The 10000-nt window shown below is 42.9% G+C and overlaps 1 protein-coding gene across 6 annotated transcripts in view; it reads right to left on the reverse strand.

The window, feature by feature from the left end:
* Positions 1–10000, reverse strand: part of LOC117765254 (extracellular sulfatase Sulf-2-like) — a 42754-nt gene that overhangs the window by 18484 nt on the left and 14270 nt on the right. Inside the window, exon 1 of one of the 6 annotated variants that reach the window (XM_034591627.1) lies at positions 5227–5439. The exons of the other annotated variants lie outside the window; for them this stretch is intronic. The gene's annotated coding sequence lies outside the window, so the exon portion shown is untranslated. Of the gene's footprint in view, positions 1–5226; positions 5440–10000 lie in introns of those variants that run through there. 6 annotated transcript variants of the gene reach the window in all.

Below are 10000 nucleotides of genomic sequence, written 5' to 3' on the forward strand. Positions count from 1 at the left end.
TTTTTATTTAAACTCTGTAAAATCAACCCAGATGAAAGTCGAGTCACTGATCATCATCATTCACAGATGGAGGCGGAAACAACAAAAAAAGATCAAAGTCCTGAAGAAGTTTCTTGAATCAGAGAATCCGATGAATCACATGATCTGATGTCGTCTTGATTTTAGTTTCTAGATAAAATGTTTAAATATGATTTAGATCTTATAGAAAGTGATTCAGTGATCTCAATAAATCCCTGATCCAAACACAAAGATGTTTGATATGTTTCATCAACATCGACACTGATGATGTGAATTCATGTGTCGAGTTCGTCTCCAGCTCGTGTCTCGTTCTTAACCCACATCTGGATCATCACTTCTCAACTGCTCCAGAAGTTCTGCTGAAAAACCATCAAACAAACAAACGTCCTTGTTGAACGGAGAGTTTGAGAAAAGCAGCAGTTTTGAACCCAGTTCATGGATCCTGACGACGAAGCAACATCTGGACTGAAGCGGAGCAGTCCAGATGTTGGCTCCACGTGTTCCGTCCTGCAGTGACCCTGTTTTAACTCGGTCAGTAATCCAGCTCACCATGTTCACGTTATGTCACGGCCTCATTATGAAACTGACCTAAAAACTGACCTGAGACCAGACGCAGGATTATTATTATTTCAGTCGCTGCGACTCCACAGCAGCTTCACACAGCAGCAGAGGAAAAGATCCACAGCTGCGTTACTCCATCATCACTAGGATTGATTGATGTGATTGATTGATTGATGTGATTGATCGATTGATGTGATTGATCGATTGATGTGATTGATGTGATTGATTGATTGATGTGATTGATTGATTGATGTGATCGATTGATGTGATTGATTGATTGATTAATTGAGCTCATGCGATTGATCTTGAGTTTTTCGTGGTTCTGTCGGTTCTGACGCGTCTCGACTGTGAAATGAAGGTTTTATCAGCAGATCTCTGCTGTGACGCTGTTTTATCGTTTGTCGACTGAAAAGAGGCAGAAGAAGAAGATTGAACTGTTTTTATTCTGCTCAGAAAAACGTTTCTAAACGTGGCTTCATGTCGATATGATCTCATCACATCCTCCTGGTCAAAGGAGTTCCCATTAACTCACAGTGGATGAGGCAGAAGGTTCAGTTCCTCGTCCCGACGAACACGAACACACACGAGGTTCACACCAGGTTTATCTCCACTGTTTGCAGGTGAAGCTTTTTCCAACGCGCTGATTGGAAGCAGCTGTTTTGAAGCAGCTGTTTTAAACCATGTCACATTCTTTCATTTCATATTCATGGATTCCAGCCTGAACTAAAGCTGCTGCTGCTCCTGATGCCAGAGAGTTTGTTTTACTTGATATTCAGAGCTTTTCCTCTGAGAGCAGTGAAATCTTATCTCCTCACCTCAGCCCCAGGAGCCGGCACTGAACCAGTAAATACACAGAACTGACTCAATAACATACAAAATCTTAAATCACTTTAAGTTATGATGAAACTAAATATTCACTCTGAGGATTTTAATGAGTCGACAGTTTAGTTAAAGTTTTTTTTTAAGGTTATTTACGATTAAAATTCAACAGAGATGAAGTTTTGCCATTTAAGCCATTTTTGATTATATGGAGTTTTTAGGTTTACAGCATATTAAGGGATAATTAGTTTTTATCAAAACGTTTTGACTTAAAAACTGTTTTAAAAAGATCATGAATATGAAACTTAACACACACTGATATGGCCCAAAGTTTGTGGCCAGCCTGGTCCTGATGGATGAACCATCAAAAAGCATTTGACCTTTTAAAGAGATATAATCTAAAACAGCTAAGCACTGATTGGCTGATGGTTTCACTATAGACTGTAAATAATGATGGACGACATGACAGCTCCCCAAAACAGAAATCTTGATCGCCCCCTGGTGGCCGGCTGCAGTACAGGTCATGTTAGTGGATGGGACATGGACCAAACTAAAAAAATTACACATTAAATACATTTGTCTCAAAGATGGTTTCTGATTTGAAGTTGAACAGTAAATTAGTGATTAAGTGCAGTGGACACAGATTTAGTGAATAAGTAGATGAATCATGTGACTGCTACTGCATGTTGTTGTACTTGTACTTGTACTTGTACTATGTGCAATGAATAATAATAATAATCTAATCTAAATAAATCTAAAAACCCTGAGGTTTCCACAGAAAAACATCCGATCTGCACAAAGAGAAGTCACGTTGTGTTTCATCGATGAGCTTTGTCTGGATCCGACGGCCTCGTCTGCTCGTGTCGCTTTGCAGGACAGGAAATTACTGCCACCAGTTATTTATCTTGATGAACCGACTCCTAACATTAGCATAACGGCGCAGGAACCAGCCTTAATTAGCATTTTCTTTTCTAAATTCAGTTGAATTCAGATGGAAACCTGACTAATAAACAGGTTTATAGAGAAAAGTCTCCACAGCTTTGTGTCAGACCTGGTTCTGACACCAGAGAAAGAGCAGGAGGTTGGTGCAGCGACACATTCATGACACCGTCATGTCACATATACCAGGGATTCTAATGTGTCCACACACTTTTGGCCACATCCTATGTTATCAGTGCTTCATCATGCGCTTGGACACGTGCAGTCACGCTCCCCTGAACTGCGAACAAGCGCCCCAGACGCCCCAGGGACCATGAATCCTGTCGCCTGTCATCCCGATGCGCCCTCTCTGGCTCCGGCTCCTCCATCTACCTGCTCATTAATATTCATGAGCTGTGGGTGTCGCCGCGGCGCCGGTGCAGCTGGTCGCCAGGCGGCTCAATATGTCGGTGAATGTCAATGAAGAGATACAGCAGCGATTCGTTAAGGTTTTAATATGACTCCCAGAGACCAGGGGGAGGGGTCACAGTGTCCAGGTGAGAGGTCAGAGGTCAGCTCAAAAGTGGCCAGTGAAAATGTTGTGGTTTCCATGGTAACAGATTAGCCTCTAGGTCCAATCTAACGGAGCCAGCTGCGTCTGCTCATACATTACATCATACATGTCACATGTGGAAAGATCAATGCATGATCAATATGTCAGCTGATATTTCCTGCCTGTTATCAATAAACATGTCAGCAGATATTTACTGGATTTATGTCCAGTCACCAACTTTCAACGGCGTCAACTTTTCTCTCTTTTTGTAACCGAAGACAGAAACGTGAGAATCTGAGGTCGTTTTCTCTCCTGAGAATCTAAACCTGCATGTGTTTGTTCCATTGTTTCATTTGATCTGTGCGTTTTGTTTTCACATTGTAATTTAAGGACTAAAGAATTTAGTTCGTCCTGTCGTCATCGCCTACGTGGGCTTTGATGAGAGGGTCGATGGGAGGGGGGGGGGGGGGGGGGGTTTCGACTGCTTCTGTTCCTGTTCAAAACTTAATTCAACAAATGACTAAATCCATGAATATGTAATGGTCAGATAAAGTGTTGTAGCTGCGTCAGTCTGAACACGTCCGGCCTTTTGGACTGAACACAGAGGAAACTGATCTGAAACCTCGGTCTCACTTCTCTGTCAGAAAAGTTTTGTGCAGGATTCACACTCGTATCATTTTACAGAGTTATTTGGAGAAGAAGAAGAATGAAACTGAAAACCTTCTTCTGTTGGCTCCTCTCAGCTCAGCACCGAAGCCAAATGCTAATTCAGGACACACAGGACGACGTCGAGCAGCAGCTTCACAAAACAAGTCCAGGGTTTCGTTTGTGCAGAAGCAAATGAACGAGTTAGTTTGTCGATCCACACGTTCACGACCCTGCTCTGCCTGTGAGGCCGCAGCTCATCGGTTCAAACTGAAGACGCAAATCTCTAAAAACCTCTCACACGTGTAGTTTCATACTTTAAATTAAGTTTCACTATATTTCTTCAAAAAGCTGCTCACGTTAGTTCGTATCATATAAATCGTATCGCGAATATATAAATCGGTTCTCTGGGAACTATTTTCAGTGGCGGACTAATCCACATTTGATGACAACCACTTCCTCCCCCTTTTCAGAAATGAGTCCAAAACATCTCAGACACCTGCGCTGCCATCTTGTGCCAATGACGTCATTAGGAGTCAGAGTCTGTGTGGCAGTGATGACGTACCAATCGACCAATCATGAGTCAGTCTCAGCTAATTGAAACCAAACTGATCAGAAACATGAACTACCTGAAGTGACAGAAACCAACACTGACAAACATTTATTTCTTTGTTTTAGTTTTAGAGTCAGGGTTAAACACCTGTACTGCAGCCAGCCACCAGGGGGCGATCCAGATGCTTTTCTACACCTTTGGAAGCCGTCATGTCGTCAATCTTCATTAACGGTTTATAGTTTGTGGTGATTAGCAGATAAATGATTTGTTTGTTCAAATGTACACAGATGAGCTGAGTTGATTTTGGTGGCGAAAGGTCAAAGGTCAAAGGTCACTCTGACGTCATGAAAACACATTTTGGCAACAACTAAAGAAGTAATGCTCTAATTATAACAAATGTAAGAGAGAATGTCTTAATTGGCAAAAGTGATGAAGTTTTATATCCAAAAGGTCAAAGGTCAAATCCATTGTTCTGTTAAACCCTGTCTTTCCTGTATTTACATATTTCCCGTCCAGCAGCTAGTCTGACACGCCCCCTGACAAAGCCGGTAAAGTGAGAGCGGAGGCCGACATTTCCTAAACACGATGGAAGTGGTTGACCAATCAGAGCAGAGTGGGATTTGTCAGGAGGGGGGGTCTTAAAGAGACAGGAGCTAAAACCAAGTGCTTGAGACAGAGGCTGAACAGAGGAGCAGCAGCGATGCACAGGCGGAACAATCAGGTGAATAAAGATCAGAAACTTGGATAATGGATCAACGACAGTGTCTCCAGCTTCCTCCATGTTTTATATCATAGAAAACTAAATGTGTTTGGGTTTATTAAACTGACCACAAACCAAAGTACAAAGAGTTTTTTAAAAGATGAATCACAGCAGTATATATTTATGATCTTTCGTGTTCGGAGCTGAGAGACAAACTAAACGTGTCTGTTTGATTCTGGGGATGAAACATTGAGCTGAAGTGAAGGAACCAGAGTCGTTTCTGAAACAGACACAAACATCCTGAAACTCTGCTCACACACTTCCCTCTTCCTCCTTTCACTTCCTCCCAGACGCTTTTCACCCTCACTCCTCCTCCTCCTCCCTCTCTCTCTTTCTTTCTGCTACTCTTTGTCTTTTCTCTCATTCAGCCTCCTCATCCTTCTTCTCTCTCCTTCCTACCTCAGCCTCACGGATCCCCGCTGCCTTGCTCACATGCAGGATCAGTCCGGTGTCAAACCGACAACCTCCCCTCACTTCAGGTCCTGTTGGCGGTTGCCGCGGCGGCAGACATAGTAATAATCCCCGTGGCAACAGCTCTCTCTCCCCTCGTCGACTGCACGCCCGTTCCTGTTGTAACAACAGCTAAGCTGCTGCTCGCTCGCCCTCCGCCTCCCTCTCTCTCTCCCTCTCTCTCTCTCTCTCTCTCTCTCTCTCTCTCTCTCTCTCTCTCTCTCTCTCTCCTTTTACACCTCCTGTTCTCTTCCTCCCCCCTCCTCTGCTTCCCATCTCTTTCTCTCCATCTCTAGCTCTTTCCATCCCTCCCTCCCACCCCCTATTGTCTCTCTCTCTCTTCATCCCTCTTTCTTCCTCCCTGCTCCTCACCTTCCTGCTCCTCAGTTTACAGGTGAACAGAAACAGAGGATAAAGAATCGCTCGTCTTGCTGATCAACTTTCTGTCTGGACATTGATTGTTGATGATGAAGACGATGAAGAAGAAGCAGAAATCCTTTCAGGGTCAGAAGGAGATTAACCTGGAGTCAGTGTCGACAGAGTCTGAGCTGACGTGGATTATTACGTTTTCCAGGTTTTTATTAAACCTTGTTCCTCAAAATTACACATATTTATATGCTTTTTCTGTGAAAAAGAAAAATCCCTGAGTGATGTTTTGGTATTTTGTTGATGGTGGTGAGGAACGACTTCTAATTCATTACCACAAAACTCCCAGAGATATTCATCAGCCCATCAAACCCCTGAACTTCTCTTGACTCTCCGGAGTCGACAATCACACCAACACACAACTGATTAATTGTCTGGTCGTATAAGAAATGTGCTATAAGAAAGATACCAAAGATTTGTTTATGGAATATAGAGTCTAAATCAAAAGCATTCAAAAACACACCCACAATAGAGCAGGACTCCCACCGGTTAACAACAGAACGTCCTGAAGGTCGACCACAAACCTCCTGAAGGTCGACCAGGATGGATTTCTAACTAAATCCTCCAAAAGACCCTGAAACCGCTACAGAACCGAAATGGCCTCTGTAGTCACCTAACCTCCTCGTGAGGACCTCGAGGACCTTGTCATTGATCTCAATGATCCTTACAATCTCCAAAAGACCATTAAAAACTGACCAACACAGCCTCTTAAAGAACCTTTATGAACTCCTGAGGAAACACTAGAACTTATTGACTAAAACCTCCTGAACACAGGTCGAGGCTGCAGGACAATCTGAAGAACCTCCAGAACCTTCACATCAACCACTAAAACATTTCTAGAACTTTCTTGATGACTAAAAACCACCCACAGATCATCTTCAGTGACCACGTGAACCTTCTAAACAACCACAAAACAACCTAAAGAAGCTCTAGAACATTCTCATCAATCCCTAAAACATCCTGAAGGATGCTGGGAACCTCGTCACGGACCTTCGAACCTTATTTAGATTCTGTAAATAATGATCTGAGGTGGTGAAGTTATTGAACCTCTGTCCAGGTCTGTGATGAAGAACCGGTTCTACTGTCAATACGAAGTCCAGCTGCCGTCTCTAATAACAAGATCATCACTCATCCTGATACGTTGTTTTATTTTGTTCTCTGGTGTCAAGAAAAACTCAACAAGAAATAACATCATCACGTGTTTGATGATTTATTGTAAATCACCTGATTTTGATGATGTGATGATCTGAAGATGCTCGATCAACTTTTCCTTTGTTCTAGTCGAAGTTAACTGAACCACAGCTGTGAGAACATCAGAAGACATCGGTACTTTCAGAGTTTATTTGAGATGGAGCTGGTAGAAACACAGAGGTTGTCCGGTTCTCCTGAGACGTCCGTGATATGAAACATCAGCAGGAGAGTGAGGAGGCGATGGACGTTTTACATTTGATGCTCCTGCAGAGCCGCTGACATCCTCCTCATCAATAAAGCAGCCGGAGTGTTTCAAAGCGATGAGAGCGTCTTCACATCCACACACAGATAAATGATTCAGACCTGGACACTGTGTGACTGTTCAAAATAAAACATTCAACCTTTTCCGAGCAGGAGGCAGCTCAGTGTTCTCCTCATTATATCATCACATCATCTGGATTAACTGGGTCCTGCTGGTTAAACAACACAGCTGGACTCCAACTAACTCATTGATTTCAAATAGAAACTAAAGCCAAAGTCATCAGTCAGAGTCAGAAGCTGCTTTCGCTCGAGGCCATTTTCTCTCCATGAGAAGATTTCTTATTTTCATATGAACACTTTTATCTGATGAGAGTTGTGTTAATCAGCTGTTTAGTAACGGAGGAGACGTAGACTATTTAAATAATGTAAATAAAGATGGACGACACGTCTCCACCTCACACTTCCACAGAAATGAAGCCAAAACATATCAGATACGAGCGCTGTGATCGTAGAGTGGAGCCGTCAACAGACGCTCTCAACCAGTCACCATTCAGTCGCAGCTGTCAATCATGACGACTCACCCACGCTTTTATATCATCAAATAATAAAACTGATTCGTAAACCGTCGACCTCCGACCTCCAGGAAATGACTAAACCAGAAGCAGGAATAATAAGATGGGGTGGTATGTCCCTTTAAGAGACACTCTGCCCATCTGCTGTGTGCCAACAACACACACACACACACACACACACACACACACACACACACACACACACACACACACACACACACACACGTGAATAGAACATTAAGACAGAAACATCGTCTAAATACAAGACCTCATTTACACACCACGTCCTCCCCCTCTCTCTCTGCCCCCCCCCCTCTTTCTCAGCCTCATTTACACCTGCACTCTTCTTTTTAACGTTCCCTCCATCCAGACACCGCCCATCTGTATCACCCTCTGCCTCATCTACACTGACGAGAGCAGAGAAACAACAAATATAAATATATGCGCTGAAAAGTAAATATGGAACAAAGACCTGATCACAGCATGAATACACAACACAGCAGAGACAAGAACAATAAATGCTGCAGAGTGGGATTAGCATTGAAACTTTGATTTGATGGAGACGGGGTTCAAACATCGGCCACGAAGATGATGCTGACTTTCGCACAAAAATATCTATTTTACATAACGGGAGAAATCCCCTCTTGTAAATTTAAAAACAAGTCGGCTGCAGACGGCAGCGTCACAGGAGGAGCTGCTCTAAAACCTCCAGGTCCTGATTCACAGATTTTACTTTAATACGATGTGTTTGATTCCAAATACCGTGAGAATCGGCTTTCTACGACATTCAGACACAGCTCCTAGAGAGAATAACATTATTATTTGGAAAGCAAATTTCACTCGTAGATATTATTTTGTTGTTATTTCCTGATTCATAAAACATCCTTCCACCAAGTTTCATAGAAATAAGTGTAGTTGTTTTTGTGTAAATCCTGAAAACAGCCACATTTTCAGCGGCTCTTTGGGTGTAATGCACATTTCAGCCTCTAGGAGAAGCTAGCTGAGCTTTAGAGTTTTGATTTTCTTTTCTTTTTCTGCAGAAACGTGAACATGGTGTCATTACATTCATGCTTAGTGTTGGACGTCTGCACAAAATGTCAGGACATGATGTGCGAAACAGAGGCAGGAAGAAAGCAGCAAAAAAAACAAGAAGGAAGTGAAAAGAGAGAGAGAGAGAGAGCGAGAGAGAGAGAGCAGCGGTGAGGAGAGAAAGAAGAAGTGATGCAGACGAGTGTGAGATGAGTTATCTGACTAATGAACTCGTCTTATCTCTGCTGAAAGACGAGCGGAGACACATGTGGAGCGAGTGACGGATCAGATTGATCGACAGTCTTTTGTCCCCGAGTGAGAAGCTGCTCACACAGAGAAACACCGAGGAGATGATTCGCTGCTCTGCTGCAACGAGTCAACAGCACGAGTCAACACGTCCGTTAAAGAAGAGAAGGAATGACTCGACACAGGAGTCTGTTGTTCGTCCACACTGTGGTCGTCAGTGTTTTCATGAAGGAACAGTCATAATGATGATGTTGCATTGAAGACAGCTGGATCAGAAGAAATCTGACATCATTCAATCAGTTTAAAAAACAATTGCAAGCAGGTTTACTTCAAACTGACTGTGGATCATTTTAAATAAAATTGAAAGTGCTCATTTTTGGAGCGAGCGGCATGTATGCGATGGTCACAGCGCCCCCTGAAGGCCTGGAACTGCACTTTGTATCTCTGGTGTGAGGTTACCTGGTAAAATACATAAAATAAAAACCTCCTTCTGATTTTTTCTGATTTTTTGTCACTTCTGTCCAGCTCCCAGTGTTCATCGAGTTCAGATGTGCAAACTTTCATATTCTTTATGGTTTGAGGACATTTTGACCGGTCCTCACTTTCTCTCAGGCCTGTTAGAGAGATAAGACTTTACATTAGGGTTCGAGTTAGGGTCATTAAGTTGTGATGGTGCCCAGCGACACCTCCAACCCTGAACTTTGACCCCGATCACTGACTTTATCTCAACCAAAATAACAACACACTGAGACATCGATCTCAGAAGCTGTAATTGGTGTTAACTTCACGCTGCTGGAGAAAAAGTATCAGTGTTTTTAAAAATCACAACTGATTTTGATGTTGACACAGAACTCAGCCTCTGACTCATACTGGTTCATGTTGTGTTATCAACGTTCTTCATGTGAAACTTCAGCTCCAGAGACAAACCAGAGCTAAACTGAAAGTTGCTGTGATGATCAAGTCGCTCTGTGTTTGCAGGATGTGGCCGTCGGATGTTT

Source organism: Hippoglossus hippoglossus, chromosome 7 (genome assembly GCF_009819705.1).
Source record: "Hippoglossus hippoglossus isolate fHipHip1 chromosome 7, fHipHip1.pri, whole genome shotgun sequence".
NCBI lineage: Eukaryota > Metazoa > Chordata > Actinopteri > Pleuronectiformes > Pleuronectidae > Hippoglossus > Hippoglossus hippoglossus.